Source organism: Sorex araneus, chromosome 4, assembly GCF_027595985.1.
Source record: "Sorex araneus isolate mSorAra2 chromosome 4, mSorAra2.pri, whole genome shotgun sequence".
Classification (NCBI taxonomy): domain Eukaryota; kingdom Metazoa; phylum Chordata; class Mammalia; order Eulipotyphla; family Soricidae; genus Sorex; species Sorex araneus.
Window position 1 is genome coordinate 62,164,790 of NC_073305.1, and position 17,507 is coordinate 62,182,296.

A 17,507-nucleotide genomic window follows, 5' to 3' on the forward strand; every position below is an offset into this window, starting at 1 on the left:
TTTGCATTTCTTGCTCCTTTGTCAAAGATTAAGTGGCCATATATTTGGGGGTCTATGACAGGATATTCAACTCTGTTCCATTGGTCTGCAGATCTGTTTTTATCCCAATATCATGCTGTTTTGATTACTACTGCTTTGTAGTAGAGTTTGAAGTTGGGGAAGGTGACGCCACCCATCTTCTTTTTTTCAAGGATTGCTTTAGCTATTCTTGGGGTTTATTGTTCCATATAAATTTAAGAAGTGTTTTGTCTATTTCTTTGAAAAACGTCATGGGTATCCTGATAGGGATTGCATTAAATTTGTATAGTGCTTTGGGCAGTATTGCCATTTTGATAATGTTAATTCTCCCTATCTATGAGCAGGGGATGTGTCTCCATTTCCTAGTGTCCTCCTTTATTTCTTGAAGTAGTGTTTTGTAGTTTTCCTTGTACAGGAATTAAACAGATCACTATTGGACATTGAGTGGCTTAGAAAGGAAATCAAAGAGAAAATCAAAAGATTCCTGAAAACGAACGACAATAAGGACACGAGTTACCAAAACCTATGGGACACACCAAAAGCTGTGTTAAGAGGAAAGTTCATAGCTCTACAAGCATTCCTCAGGAAGGAGGAGCGAGCCCACATAAGTAACCTAACCTCACAGCTTAAGAGCTTGGAGAATGACCAACAAAAAGAGCCCAATCTGAACAGGAGAAAGGAAAAAATAAAACTCATAGCAGAAATTAATGAGATGGAAACCAAAAAAGCAATCTGAAAGAGCAATGAAACCGAGAGCTGGTTCTTTGAGAAAATAAATAAGATTTATAAACCTTTAGCAAGACTCACAAAAAAAAGTGAGAGAGAAAACCCTAATAAACTGAATTAGAAATGAAAAGGGGACATTACAACAGAAATTACAGGAATCCAAAGGATCCTCAGAGATTACTCTGAGAATCTTTATGCCACGAAACATGAAAACCTCGAGGAAATGGATAAATTCCTAGACTCCTATAGCCTCCCAAGGCTGAACCAAGAAGACCCGAAATACCTTGAACAGACCTATCACCATCAGGGAAATTGAAACGGTAATAAAAGTCTCTCCAGGCACAAAAGTCCTGGTCCAGATGGATTTACTAGTGAATTCTTCCAAACCTTTAAAGAGGACTTACTCCTTTTTCTATAATAAAGGAAATCACTAGACTCTCTCTGAACTTTAGTAAGATCAGTTATACTTGTGATCTAGATTCTTCTTGGCTCTGAACTCCAGCTGATTTTTCCAGACCAAACCCTATCTCATAAGTAGGGGATGAGGAGATGGTTTTAATCTTGCCACCAGTGGGCACAGATCTTTAATGAACTCAAGGAGGCCCTCATCGAGTGTATGCTGGAGCAAAGAGCTGTGAGATCACCTTCTCATAAGATACACAGCCACCTTCTTAAACACAACACTGAAGTCAGGAAAATATGAACCCATGTCAGAGTGGAGATCCAGACACAACAGCTCAACCTCATTTTATTTCACCTGCACCTATTTCTCAGGTGATGGAAGAACTGGTCCTCAATCACCACAATAACTATTCTAGCATATATGAAGGTGAGTAGGAGTTTTATTGGGAGCATTTTTACACAAATTTGGGGAATCTATCAAAAGGTAAGTAACCCCCTTTCCATTTTTGCAGTTTCAAGAGTCAAAGCCAGCAACCCAAAGCTTCATACATACAAGCAAGTTCTTTACCACTGAACTGCATCTCTAGGATAAGTTTGTGTCTCTTAATCAAGCAATTCCACTCTAATTAATATCATAGAAAAACATTCTCACAGACACAAAAATACATACAGAAGGCTACTGAGCAGGACCTAGTATTCTAGAGATAGAATCTGCTCAATAACCTTGTGTGTGTGTGTATGTGTGTGTGTGTGTGTGTGTGTGTGTGTGTATGTTTGTGAAACTAGCACAGCGGGTAGGGCATTTGCCTTACATGCGGCCGACCGGGGTTTGATTCCTTTGTCACTCTCGGAGAGCCTGGAAAGCTACCACATGGCAGAGCCTGGAAAGGTACCTGTGGCGGATTCGATATACCAAAAACAGTAGCAACAAGTCTCACGATGGAGACATTACTGGTGCCCACTCAAGCAAATCGATGAACAATGGGACAACAGTGCTACAATGCATGATATTCTTCATACTCTGGGGAAGAAAAATATGGGGTGGGAGGAAGATGGCAATATTTTGCGTTTTGTATTAAATTTCCGTTTTGTATTAATTGTTTTCAATGGAAATATATGCATTATGCCCTTTAAAAATACAAAATTGGGACCAAATGGATAATGCAGCACATGCCTTGTATGTGGCCAACCCAGTTTTGATCCCCGGCACCACATCCGTTCCCTGAACCTGACAAGGAGTCACCCCTGAGTGCAGAGGCAGGAGGAAGCCCTGAGCACAGCCAGATGTGAGTCCCCCACCAAAAATAATAATGAAAATACAAAATTAAGTTAAGAGCATATATCATTGGCTTAGAAAGTTAAATCCTTTATACAATAGCCCTTTCCAACATATTCCAGCATTCAAAAGACTTCAGTGCAGCCATTCCCATAAGAAAACTCCCAGTCCTCTTCTCAGGATAAGTCCTCTCATGGGTTGGTCTGTGATTTGATCCCAGCCACAACTCCCACCTCTCCACCTGCACATTCCCATGCCTCTGTCTACTTAGCTTGTGGTGTACTTGTATGAACCTCTGTCATGGCACTTTCTATTCTTTGAATGCCTTTTCCACTCCACTCTACAATCTGGCTCCACAACTGGCATAACACCATGATACTGATCCTTGATGAAGAGGATCATTTCTTACTCATCTTTCTCTCCCTTAATCATCACAGCAACACCCCCATGAGAGAGTCCTTTATATTTCACAAGTAAGAAGCTCTGATTGAAGAGCCAGAAAGATAGCTCAACAGGTTGGAGCACTTGACTTTTTCTTCTGGAGGAGGGAGGAAATGGGTCACCATGAATATTGTTCATGGCTTACTCCTGAATTTGTGCTCAGGGATCACTTTCAGAAGTGTCTGGGGGACTGTGGATTGAAGCCAGTTCAGCTGTGTGCAAGGCAAGTGCTCTACCTGATGTAATATCATTCCAGGCCTGGAGCATATCCATTGTCTGCAAGGGGTCCAGCTCCAACCTCTGGCACTGCATGGGTCCCTGAATCCTGAACTGGGGTGACCTATGAGCACCATCAAGTGTGGCCCCAAAGCAACAGCAAAAGTGTAATAATGGAATTCAAATTATACTACTGCATAACCAATTGCCTTGAATGTTAGCAACTTAAAATAATATTTATTCCTTACAGTTTCTGTGGGTCTGAAACTCAAACACCAATGAATCTTTGGCCTACAGTCTGCAACAAGTCCACAACAGGGTTGGAAGGGCTGCTGTCTCATCTCAAAGTTTGATTGGGAGGCTGAGAAACTGCTTTCAAATTCACTCATGATTGTTGTTAGGCTGAAGTTCCTATTGGGTGACTGAATGGAGGGTTGCAATTTTCCCTCGCTGGTAGCTGTAAGCCATACTTCGCCCATTGCCTCATGGTCCTCTCCATAAGGCCGCTCTCAGCATGGAAGCTGGCTTCATGAGACTAAACAAGCATTAAGAGATAAAAATAAAATAATAATTATAAAAAAGAGTTAGAGAAAGCAAGCACAAGCAAGGAAGAAGCCACAGTATTAAAAGATCGTTCTGGAATTGCTCTCCCATCACTTTTATACGTTTGGTTTGTGAAAGTGTGTCACTAGGTCCAACCCAATAATCATGGGAACCCCTCTAGAAGACTCCTTTCTGTTACATTATTACAAAATGATCCAAAGATATGTGGCTATATCCAAAGTTATGTTGTTGCCAAGAAGCAGAGCATAGATATGCAAAACAACATTTCCGATATTTCTACACTGATAGTCTCCTCCATCTGCCTGTGTATGTGGTTAATGTTCTTTCTCTTGCCATAAGCATCCTTTTAGTAAATATGTTTGAACATCCTCCATGTGCCAGGCATAGTCCTAAACACCGAGAGGCAGCAGCGAATAAACTAATTAACAACTGTCACTGTCTTCCAATTGCTCATCGATTTGCTCAAGCGGGCACCAATAAGGTCCCTATTGTGAGACTTATTGCTACTGTTTTGGGCACATTGAATATACCACAGGTAGTTTGTCAGGCTCTGCCATGCGGGCACGATACTCTCGGTAACTTGCCGGACTCTCCGAGAGGGACGGAGGAATCGAACTGGGGTTGGCTGTGTGCAAGGTAAACACCCTACCTGCTCTGCTATTGCTCCAGTCCTGATTAACAACATAGGAGAATAAAGAAAAATGTTGAGGGAAGTAATGACAGAAGAATGAATGCCTCTTTGAATAGAGCCATAAAGGATTTGAGGGAATAAGGGATGTGGAGATGTCTGAGAAAGAGAACTCTCGGCAAACCAAATAGCAAAGGCAAGAGCCCTGAAGCTGGAGTATGCTTCACATGCTGAAGGAACAGAAAGGAGTCTAGTCACTTGCCAGGGAAGTACAGAGGAGAAAAGCAATTCAGACAGGTTGATAAGGCCTTTGATATTTTACTTGTCATGTGTCCAAAAGCAATTGGAGAGTTGAAAGAATTCCTTTCAAAGGTCCAATCATGTAGGGAGAAACCAAAGTATTTTTGATCCTCCTGACCCTTCCTATTGCCCTGACTTGAGCAGTATTTCTTTTATCTGTTTCAAAGAAAGAAGAATTTACAAACCATGACCACATGCAATGTACACAGCAGGACTCTAACCACGGTGAACTTTGTTTCTCTGCACCAAAATCTCGACCCCCTTTTCTCTTCTTGGCTTCATTTGCAAAGTTAACAGCAAGTTGTCAACAGAACAGCACAGTAACACTTTTTCCTTTCTTATTCTAAGAAGTCTTCTGATTTTTCTATAAACAAACCTCATACAGTTTGACTGAGAACACACAGACCCTAGCCAAAATGAAGTCTAAAGCCCTTTAAGATTCAAACAAAGCTGAGCCATCCACAACACTCCTACAAGTAAACAATCCCATGCTGTCCAGTACATGCACCGGGAGTCCACAGTTAAAAAGGGCACTGTGGGGGCACAGGGAGGCTAAGTGGTAAAACACCTGCCTCACTGTTGTGAGGCTTTGAGTTCAATCTCCAGCACAGACCCACATGTTGACTGGAATCCCACCAGCAAGATTGTTTATGATCCCTGGCCTCACAACAGAGTAGACAGTCTCTGGTACACCACAACTAAGAATATGCACATACGACAACAGAAGTGTACAAACAGTGGCAAATAACACAACCAAGAATGTGCATGCAGGGCTGGAGTGACAGCACAATGAGTACCTTGCACAAGGTTTACCTTGCACAAGGTCAACCTGGGTTCGATTCCCAGCATCCCATATGGTCCTCTGAGCACCGCCAGGGGTAATTCCTGAGTACAGAGCCAGGAGTAAGCCCTGTGCATTGCCTGTGACCTCCACCCCCCCAAAAAAAAGAATGTGCATGCATCCTAACCAAACTGTGTGAGGACAAAAATAAAGGATCTGACTTTACCCCACCAATCCTGGCAACAACTACAAAGGAAATGTGAAGGGGGAAAGAAATAAAGAGGCATGTGGCATAAACGTGTTTCTATAAGTATACTCCTTGCTCATGCACTTCTTTAGATTTGGAGTTAGTAGATACAATAATCCGATATACAGATGGAAAGCTGGGTTTACCAGCCTCAGCAGCGGAGACAATTTGATGCAATGATTTGCCATGCAAACTATACTTTCGATGCTTGAGAGTTTCCTAGACTGCTGAATACTGCATACCAGTAGCACTGTTCCAGTGTAACAGTCAAAAAATGTTTTCAGCATTTAAAAATGTCCTGTAGAACACAAAATTTCCCCATCTGAGAGAAGTTTCCATGAAGTCTCAGGCATAAGCCTTTGAAGTGCCAACTCTCACAGCTTCTCTTCCACCCCTTCCATCTGACTGGTACATGTCACTCGTTTCAGTTGATATATGATACGATTACATGACATTTTTTTAGGGAAATCATCCCTCCACTAAAATAGAATCCCCTTTATCCCTTAATTTATCAAGATAGTAGAGATAATGTCCTGATGCTTATTGGCAGGAGGTTGGATGATATGATCTCTGTCCACAATCCACACTGTAAATCAATGATACTCAATGATGACTGGCCCACATCCCAAAAACAAAAGCAACCGGTGTTGGAGTGGATGTGGGGAGAAAGGGACTCTCCTTCACTGCTGGTGGGAATGCCAACTGGTTCAGCCCTTTTGGAAAACAATATGGACGATTCTCAAAAAGTTAGAAATTGAGCTCCCATTTGACCCAGCAATACCACTCCTGGGAATATATCCCGGAGAGGCAAAAAGGTATAGTAGAGATGACATCTGCATTTCCATGTTCATTGCCGCTCTGTTCACAATAGCCACAATATGGAAAAAACCAGAGTGCCCGAAAACAGATGATTGGCTAAAGAAACTCTGGTATATTTACACAATGGAATACTATGTAGCTGTCAGGAAACATGAAGTCATGAAATTTGCATACAAGTGGATCAACATGGAAAGTATCATGTTGAGTGAAATGAGTCAGAAAGAAAGAGACAGACATAGAAAGATTGCACTCATATGTGGAATATAATGTAACTGAGCAGTACAAGTTGGCAACGATGCAACTTCTGGCAGATATCTCTCTGGACTTAGTTACTAAAATACTAAATTACAGAAACCCAAAACTGAGAGGCCTCTAAGTGTGGTCACTCGACCTCATACCTCTTCATCCTCAGCAATGGAAAACAAATTATCTAATGCTTCCTTTTCAGCAGGTCTGACTTTAGGGGAGAGACTCTCCAAACAATAATAGTGAGTTTTGTTGAAATATTGTATGCAATCAAAGTGAAAGTAAAGTGAAATTTATTAGTTACACAGGCGGGGGGGGGCTTAGGGTGGGGGGGCTAGGGGTGTGGGGGGGTTTGGGGTGTGAGGGGGCGGGGTGGAGCTATACTGGGATTCTTGGTGGTGGAATATGAGCACTGGTGAAGGGATGGGTATTCGAGCATTGTATAACTGAGATTTAAACCTGAAAACTTTGTAACTTTCCACATGGTGACTCAATAAAAAATTTAAAAAATAAATAAATAAATAAATAAATAAATAAATAAATAAATGATACTCAATGAAATGTTTACAATAGATTGAGAGTATCTCTATGAAATGTTAACAGTCAGAATAGAATCATGCAGGTCTGTGTACCAGTGTCTATCCATTAAGGGATAAGCAATGTTTCAATAAATATTGGCTTGATCATGATCACATGTCACCAATTATATGATCTTATAAAATATTACAATACTATAAAATTACAATATTATAATAAACATAAGTGATTATAGAATATTATAGGAATTATATTCTTCTCATGATTCACACTTCTAAATCTCTTGGTTTTTTGGTTGTTATTTTGAGGCCACATCCAGTGATGCTCAGGGGTTACTCCTGGCTCTGCACTCAGAAATCCTGGAAGTGCTCAGGGACCAGATGGGGTAACGGGAATTGAAGCTAGGTCAGTCTCGTGCAAGGAAAGCATCTACCCATTGTACCATCACTCCAGCCCCTTGATCTGTTATAATATATACTCAGTAGAAACTTAATAAATGCTTAATATTTTTATATAATATGCTGAAATCACTTTAAAATTAAATTCGTTGTTAGTGCTGGAGTGACAGCTCCAGACAGCTCTTGCAATGCATGTGCTAGGACTAAGGTACCATATGGTCCCCCTGTAGTCCCTGGAGTGACTCTGGTGATCCCCAACACCACAGGCTGTGAGCAGTTCCACATCCTTAGGTCCTAGAACTGAACCACCCAGCCTGGTTTGTATGTATCCAAGGGTGACTCTAGGGCCAATTAGCATCGCTTAGGAGGTCTCCCCACCAAAAAATAAAACAATCCCACTGTTAATTTAAAAGTATTCAAATTAAAACAAATTCATTGATAATTTGTAATGATCCAAGTAATTGACAGATTTACAAATAAAACAAAAAATCACTATGGTGGTTTGACATTCATGGGATTCCACTCTACAATGAAATATGTTCCAGTCCAAATAAATAGATATATATATATTTATTTCATGGGAAAAAAGCTCCTTACTAAAATATATTCTCCATGAAGACCAAGATTTGTTTTTACTCTGTTGGTTAAGATATCTCTGAAACTAGAACAAAATGAGCACAGAGTAACAAGTTAATAAATATAAATTAAAATTAAAAGAAGAGCAAATAAGCAAATTAACAGGGCTATAATGATCAGGATTGTTAGTACTTTATTTTGGCTTTGGGGTACACCTAGCAATGCTGAGGGGTTACTCCTGGCTCTGCACTCAGAAATTATTCCTGACAGTGCTCAGGAGACCATATAGAATGCTCCCATATGGGATGCCACGGATTGAACCCAAATTGGCCATGTGCAAGACAAGGGCTTTGCCCACTGTACTATCTCTTGGACCCCAGGTTCTTGGTACATCAGAAGTCTAGTTTTCCCTATACTAAGTGACTCCTGTAATGTAATGCCTTGGTCAATGTAATATAAATAATGGGACTATTTAGATCTAATAGAACACTAAACACTAATATTAGATAATTCTAATATACTAGCTACTAGCTATTTGTGGCTATTTGCATTCAAATTTATACTGATGAAAGTTTTATTTCCTCGACCATTAGTGTTCAACTTCCACTTATGTCTGTCTGCTAACCTATTGGACAGATAGCAAACTTCTCCTAATTGCAGAAAATTCTATTGCTCAGTCTGGAACATCCATTACTACAACCTAAAATAATTACTACAATCTGACAGACTAACAAAAACAAGGTTGTTGAAACGATGAACAAAACTAAGCTGAGTATCAATCAAAGTCTGAAGAATTCCCCCAGACTTCGTGTCTGAGATTTTTGAGCTATCCCTGTTTGGGGAGGTTTCTTTTTTTTTTCCCAGTCTGCTCTGGGAGTGCTCAGGGGTTATGGATTACTCCTAGCTCTGCCCTCAGGGATCACTCTTGGTGGTGCTAGAAAAGGAGTAAGAGGGTAGGAAAGAAGCAATTTGATTTTGAATATGGTGAATTGAATGTGGCTGGTAATCATGTGGCATAATCAAGTAAGAGGACCGTGGTACATACTTAGTATACTTAGAGATTCTTGGTAGCCCAAGAATAAAGGGCACATGAATTTTTAAGATATTTTTTAGCTGTACTGATTAAAGTACTATATTTACAATGTTAGTGTTATTTTTGTTTGTTTGGGGGCCACACCCAGTGATGTTTAGGGGTTATTCCCGGATCTGCACTCAGGAACAGGAATTACTCTCAGCGGTACTCAGGGGGATCACATGTGGTGCCAGGGATCAAACCCAGGTAGGCCACATGCAAGGCCAACACCCTTCCTGCTGTACTGTCTCTCAGGCCCCAGTTCTGGTTTCATGTGTGTATAATTCCAACAGTATACCCACCTCTCTTCCAATCCCTAACGCCCTTTCCTTTCAACTACCCTGCAACTCCATCCATACACACACACACACACACACACACACACACACACACACACACATACACACACACTCATTTCCATGGATCAATTCTCTCGTTTTGTTGCCTTTGACCCTGAGTTGCTGCTTTGCTGGTATCTTTAAGTCTCACATATGGGAGAGATCATTCTATATCTATCCCCCTCCTTCTGACTTAACTCAGCATGCTATCCTTTAGTCCCATCCATGTTGTGACAAATTACATGATTTTGTCCTTTCTTAGAGGCTGCATAGTATTCCATTATGTATATATACCACAGACTGGAGCAATAGCACAGTGGGTAGGGTGCTTGCCTTGCACGTGGCCGATCCAGGTTTGATTCCGCCATCCCTCTCGAAGATCCCAGCAAGTTACCAAGAGTATCCTGCCTGCACGGCAGAGCCTGGCAAACTACCTGTGGCATATCTGATATGCAAAAAAACAGTAACAAGTCTCACAATGAGTACGTTACTAGTGCCCACTCAAGCAAATCAATGAAGAACAGGACGACAGTGCTATATATACAACAACTTCTTGATCCATTCATCCATAGTTTGGCATTTGGGATATTTCCTTATCTTGGCTACTTCATTAAGCACTGAGAAGAACATAGATGTACATAAAGCCTTTCAAATGAATGTTTCTGTGTTTTAAGGGTAGGTGCCAAGAAGTGATATTACTCAGTCATGTGGGCATTCTATTCCTATTTTTTACTAGATGTCCATATTGCTTTATAGACATTGAACCACGGAACATTTCCACCAGCAATGAACGAGGTATTTTTCTCACCACAACCCCACTAACACTGTCTGTTTCCAGACTTCTTAATATATAGTGCACATGATTTTGAATGTTTGTCATTGGCATTTATTTCAGGTCATTAAATCCACATACTCCTTCATTATTTGACATCTTCCATATATTACATCTAATGCTCTTTAATCCAGCTGAATCACCTGTAGAGGTCAGAATATACAAACCTTCCTGGAAAGAAAATATCTTCCCTTCCTGCTATCTCCTGTCCAGAGGACAAATGAATCTGTTGCTGATGATTTCTGATTACGGAAATCTATCTACACTTCCACATTTGTAACTGTGACCTTCAGGGACCATCTCAGTCTCTCCTCTTGCTTAATTACAATTTGCTTTCAGACCCATCTAAGGAACTGTATTATTTCTGATTGACAACAAGCCTCGAGAACCTTTAAGGCTAAAATCAGTCAGTTCAAGTGAACCACCAGTATAATCTGAACTAATTTTAACTCTGCTAAATAATTCAATAAAAAATGTGCAAACTTATAAAAAAAAGTACTCAAAATTGTCTTCATATGTTCACTTATTTGTCTTTAAAGTGTGTTATGTTAACAGCACTTCAGTATCTGTATTGTAAATGATAATGCCCAAAATTAAAGGATGTGAGAGAGAGAGAGAAAAAAAAAAGAGGGAAATAGAGGGAGGAAAATTGTCTGCCATAGAGTCAAACTGAGGGGTAGGGACTATTGGAAGGGAAGCTGGGGACATTGGTAGTGGAAAAGGTACTCTGGTGAAGGTATGGGTGTTGGAATGTTGTATAAATGAAACCTAATCATTAGCAACTTTGTAACTGTGTCTCATGGTGGTTCAAAAGAAAAAATATTTTAAAAATTAAAAATATATATATAACAGGTTCAAGGGTGATTCCTGAGCTAACTCCTAAAAGAAAATATGTGCATTATGTTTTTTCCCCTTTTTCTAGTCCCCCCTTTTAAAGACTCTGTTATTCCTCCTAATTGTTTGGCACAATGAGCTTTTGGTCATCCATGTAAATGTAGATGCCAAAATGGTTAAATATTGGAGACTCTGGAAAAGGCAAACTAGGAAGAGAGAAATGAGTTTGGTCTCTGAAGTCGGACTCTGCTCTGCCTCTGTGTAGGTCAGACAAGGTATTCAGCCAAGGTATTCAACATCTCTGTTCTTCAGTTTATTCACTGAAAATGGGAGTAGTAATGTCCTTACATTTGTGATTGATTGTTCATATGGAATAAGTTGACAAAGTACCTGAAATAGTATCAAGAATATAGTAAGTTATCAAGTAATTGGTGCTATGATGATAATGGCAATGATGATGATGTTGGTGAAATCATACTTTAATTATATTCTTATTTTAGAACAGCTTATCATACAGAGAGATCTGGGTTGTGTTCATAATCCACATATTCTATCACAGACAATGGGTTCATCACAAATCAAGAAATTCCATTGTACTTCCACATATACACCCACATGTGAGATGATTCTATAGCACAGATGTTCTGGGCCACCACCACAACAGTGGGAGGCAGTAGAATATAGAGCTTGTGAGTCAGAATGGCATGAGCTCAAACCTCAGCTATATCACTTGTTATCTATGCAGCATGGACAAATTAGTCAACCTCACTCTGTTTCTTCTACAAAAGAAAGATAAAAGCAGTACTTGTTTATAAAATGCTATGTGTAATGTTTACTGCAGAGGAAATGTCCAAAAGAAGGTAACTCTCATAAATTATCCTATTGGTTAAAATGTCAATGGGAAACATCAATCTTGTTCTTTGACTCTATCACAAGACTTTCAATCAAGGAACCACAGATTCTCTGAGTTGGAAGGGGACTCCAGGATCAGTCACCCCATGATCTTTTCTTTACAGAGAAGAGAATCTGAGTCCCAAAGAAGATAAACTTTTCTAAGTAGATAGAAGCAAAACTGTCATTAAAAGATTGTACAGTGGGTAAGGAACTTGCCTTACATATGTCCAACCTGGGTACTATCTATCCCCACACCCCACCACCTCCCACCTCTCACATTGCATATTGTTCCCAGAGTACCACCAGGGGTTATCCTGACCACAGTGCTAGAAATAGCCCTTGAACAGTACTGGGTATAACCAAACCCTTTCCCCATCCCCCATTAAAATTAAACATATAAATATCTCTTCCTGATTATGCTCTGAGCACCCTTTAGCAACTATGACCAAATCCTTTGTGCAAACACTGTCCTCTTCATTTTCAAATTTTTCTTCTGTTTACCCCATTGTAGCAAGTACCACTAATGCTTTACTATTGCCCCTCAGCACTTGTTTCTCGGAGTATGAGTTCCACATCTTGAAAAGCCTACCTGATTTTCAGGAATTCCCCATGAAACTTATCCCCTACTTGCTATCCACAGAGCAAGGTAGCCTGCCCACTGATAAGTCTTACTGGGCTTCCTTTTCATCCTTGTCTCACTTCCTAGTCACTTTCTCATCACTTCCTGGGCTTACCTTCCCAATAAACTATTTACACTCAATGGTTTGTTTCATTATCATTTTGTGGAGGAACACAACCCAAATACTAACAAACAGAATGATTGTTTTGAAGAGATGAAAGTAGAGGAACAAAATATCAGGAAAAAACAGTGCAGAATTGAACTCTTTTGCTTGAAGAGTATAAATATAATTTGGGCATGACAAAGAATTTAATCAGAAATTGCCATGATCATTGGGAACTACACAAACAAAATAAACTTAAAACTCAGGGACCCTCATTTGTATCCAGATTAGACTTTAAGTCAATGGCGATTGCTAGACTCCTTCTATGTACAATTCCACTACAAAACATAGCGCCTTTCCCAATCAATAATATTCTACCTGTTTTAACTCTCTCCTAAAAGTTCCCTCCATTTGTGTATTCTTCAAATGTAAATTCCTAACCGTGGGGAAACTCACTTCTCTATTTTCTATTCCCAACACACGAGTGGGGAGGGAAATCCTGAAAGCTTATTCAGAATTTAAGCTTCATAAGCAAGAAAACTAGTTCAATTCCAGTCCCTTGTGTCGCAACTAATGAAGATAAACAATTTCACCTTTATGGGCTTCTGTATTTTTTTAACCTGAAAAAAATGGAATAATAATAATGACTTCAAATAATGTAATGATTAAACAGTACAATGTCTGTAACTCATACTGGCAAATAGAGAATGTTTCAGAAGCAGATGCGGCAATGAAGCTGACTGTTCTTGTTATTGTGTAATGGCCTTGTGTATTCCCACTAGACTGGCCTCTAGCTAGTATTGTCTGGGTGGCAGGTGCTCTTCAGAGAATGATTGAAGAGCATGACTTCCTCCCCTTTCATCATGAAAGACTCATTTGGAGTCTTTCTTTGAGGCACTGAGGGAAAAGGAAATTAGAGAATCCTCTGAAAATAGAGAGAGCACACTAGCACACCTTGAGGTAAGGGCTGTCAGCACAAAACCAAGTGCTAAAGAAAGCCGAAGAAAAAAGCTCAATGATAAAGTCTAAAGCTCCTTCCTGATTGATGTATGAGCCTCTGCTTCTAATTGGAGTCTCACCACAGTATCTTGGAAGCATTCAAGAAATGATACAATTTCCCTTTTATTGATTTTTAAAAAATTCATTATCACAAGTCAAACCCGCACAAGAAATTTAATACAGAGATGAACTGCATCATGTCTACATCAGAAAATGACAATTACAGAGTGAGAAGTCCTGTTTATATCACAGAGAGAATTAATATTTCTAATCATACAGAAGTCCTTCTACTAGAACAAGCATGCTATATCAAACTAACAACCCTTGTCTGAGGGTAGACCAACTGCTGTAAAAAGCTGACTCGAAACATCCACACAGCAGCTCACACCAACTAACAGAACTCTTTCCCATGCAGTCTTTTGGGGACTTGAACTGGTGGAAGCTCTGCCATTACTGACAACCTCCAGGAGCACCTGGGAGTTGCTTCCTATTGACCTGGCTGGCAGGAAAATTTGGAACCAAGAGGAACATGTGTGGGAGGCTTATGAGCTATTTCCAGAGTGGTGCTACTGACTTTTTCACACAGTCCGTTAGCAAGAACTTGATCTTCTGGTGTCAGTTATTAACAAAGAAAATGTGAGTGGTGATGTGCAGTTAACAGTTTCTTCCACAGAGTCCCAGATTTTGATTAAGAGCCAAGAGAAATCTCAAAGAACTTTCATGGCTAGAAGTAAATTGCTTTGAAAAGGAATAATAGAAAAGTGTAAAATTTATGAGATCTGAGGAGAAATTAACCACCCCATCCAAAAATGGGGAAAGAGGTGAACAGACACGTCCTCAAAAATGGCAAAGAAAATGGCAAACAGGCAAATGTAAAAAAATTATCACCACCAATTATCAGGAAAATGAAAACTAAAATGACAATGAGGTATCACCTCACACCAGCAAGAATGGTCCATATTCAAAAGTCTTGAAACAACCCAGTTTCTGGAGCAGTTGCAGTGATGGCAAAGTTACTTCCAAACATCCTGTTCACTTACATAAAAGGGCAAAGTCATGCTGAGCAAAGAACTTGTAGCAAGATGACTGAGATACTTTACTGTGGGTGATTTGGTCTGATCACCAGATAACAAGGAGTCTGGGAAATTGGCTTCTGCCAAGAACATACTGAAAAGACTCACAGATTTGTCACAAATACTGAAGGATCTGGGGATTATAGAATATGAACCAAAAGTTATAAATTAGATATTGGAATTTGCCTTTCCATTTGTGACTACAATTTCAGATGATGCAAAAGTGTATTCAAGTCATTCTAAGAAAGCTACTGTTGATGGTACGCAACTGGCAAACCAGTGTTAGGCTAACAGGTTATTGGCTTATCCTAACCCAAAAGATTTTGTTTATTGGGTATTTCCAGACAAAGAAATTAAATGTCTTTGCCATTGATTAAGCCATGTTCTGGCTCTAGATTATGATCTGATAGAAACTGCTTGGCTGCTTCAAATGCTAGATTTAAGTCTTTAGCAAAGTTATATACTTCTGCAGAAAGAACAGCAGTTCCACAGTTAAATGCTAGTTACTAGCAGACCAAGTGCTCTTACTACTGGTATTCCAACCCTCTAAACAATGTCTCTTTCCACTAATGTTGGGACTTCTGTTTCATTTTTTCAGGCAAAGGTGTAGGTTCCCATCACAGGTACCTGCTATACAACTACCAACTCCCATACAATCAGTAGTTCAAAATGTTCTTACTAATCCATCACTAACTGGATCCAAAACATTTTTATTACTACAAACATTGTGTTATCAAAAAAATTACTTGCCAATGAATCATCAAATGCATTAGAAAGAAAATGTGAAGATGATAGTGACTACGATAATTTGTAATCTAGCCTCGATGCTTATAATGTGTATACCTGAGTTCATTACATGGAGATTAAAAATGCATGCTGGATATTTTTGAGTTCTGCATAGAGTTAGCATATTTTCTATTTGCATACTGGATTTTCATTAATAAGTTTTTAACGCTTTTTTCATTAACCTTTAAAAAATAAAGTTTTGGGGACCAGAGTACAGTGAGTAAAGGAACTTGCCTTGCACATGGCCAACCCAGGTTTTATCCCTGGCACCACATATGTTCCCTGAGGCTGCCAGGAGTAAATCTTGAGCACAGCTGGGTGTGACCCCCAAAAATAAATTTTTAATTTATGAATTTGAAAAAAAATTGGAAACAAAAAGTGTCAGTGAGGATGTGTCTAAAAGGGAGCTGCCATTCACTGCAGCTGGGCCTTGAGACTTGGGACTGCATCCTCTTTGAAACTGGTTTGGAAATTCCTCAAAAAATTAAGAATAGACATTCCATTTGATCCTATATTCCTCAACTTGGTCTCTACACAAGAATGCAAAATATTTATCCAAAATAACATATACATTCCTATGTTCATCAAAGCAATATTTACAATAGTCAAGGCCTAGAAATAACCAAGTGCCAACAACAGATGCCTAGACAAAGAAATTGTGTGTATGCGCTCACTTGCATTACACACACACACTGCATTGCTACGCAGCTATGAGAAAAGATGAAATCTTATAATTTGCTGAAACTTAGATAGAACAGGAAGAATGTGAATCAGAAAGTAAAAGGCAAACCCAGATAATCTTATTCACAGAGCATAAAGAAACAAAGCAAGTGGTTAATAATGCCTAGAAGAAGAGAGAGAAAGAGAGAGAGAGGAAGAGAGAGAGAGAAGTGCAGCAGGCTGTGGGAGGTGTGGGAGGGAGGAGTTGTTGGGAGGGAAACAGGGGACATTGGTGGTGGAAAATGTACACTGGTGAAGGGATGGGTGTCGGAACATTGTATGATTGAAACCCAATCATAAACAACTTTGCAATTGTATCTCACGATGATTCAATAAAAAATTAATTTTAAAAAAAGGTAAGTGTTAGAAAATCTGCAATAGGAACAACCCTGAGGTATGGTCTGAAGATTCCAAGGAGGAGCAGAGGAATAATAATGTAGGTATCCTGGCACTCTGCTGGTGGGCATATGGGGACGCATTACAAGTACAAAGCAATAATATTGTATGATTGTAAAAAGTTAAATATGACTATTTTTTAAAATGTTTTAAAAATAAATCAACACGTGTGATTCTAAATGAGAGGTTTTAACTATTTTTACGAATGAAAGGGAAGTTGGTGTAAGTTTCCTAGGTAAATTTCTGAAGATACATGACAAAATTCCAGAATGGCGTCTCTAGATCCATCCAACCAATATGACTCCACAGGAATATGTCACTGGCTGAGAATTACTGGATTTGGGTTCCTGGTACTTGTGGAAATGTGAGGTTTTATAGGTCGTTAAGGTGGAAATAATCTGATAAGGTCGATCCCTGAGGCTGTGTCAAACTCTAGTGTTCAAGAGTTCACATTCCTACATAGAAAAAGAATGCCACAGTTTTTGTTTATAAGGTTTCTCTTTCTGATTTTCCATGGAAAGTTCACCTTGTAGTCAGAATTTATCCAGCATGTTCTCTCCTTATCTTCTGGCCCAAGAATACGGATATCTACAGTTGGAACTGAATGCAAGCAGAATCTAGATAAGGAGGAGAGCAATAGAGCCCTGGTGAAAATTTTGAGATGCT

The 17,507-nt window shown here is 39.5% G+C and overlaps 1 pseudogene; it reads left to right on the forward strand.

Moving 5' to 3' along the window:
* The first annotated feature begins 1,443 nt into the window (after positions 1 to 1,443).
* LOC101542857 (transcription initiation factor TFIID subunit 9-like) lies at positions 1,444 to 15,753 on the forward strand (annotated as a pseudogene).
* Positions 15,754 to 17,507: the final 1,754 nt, after the last annotated feature.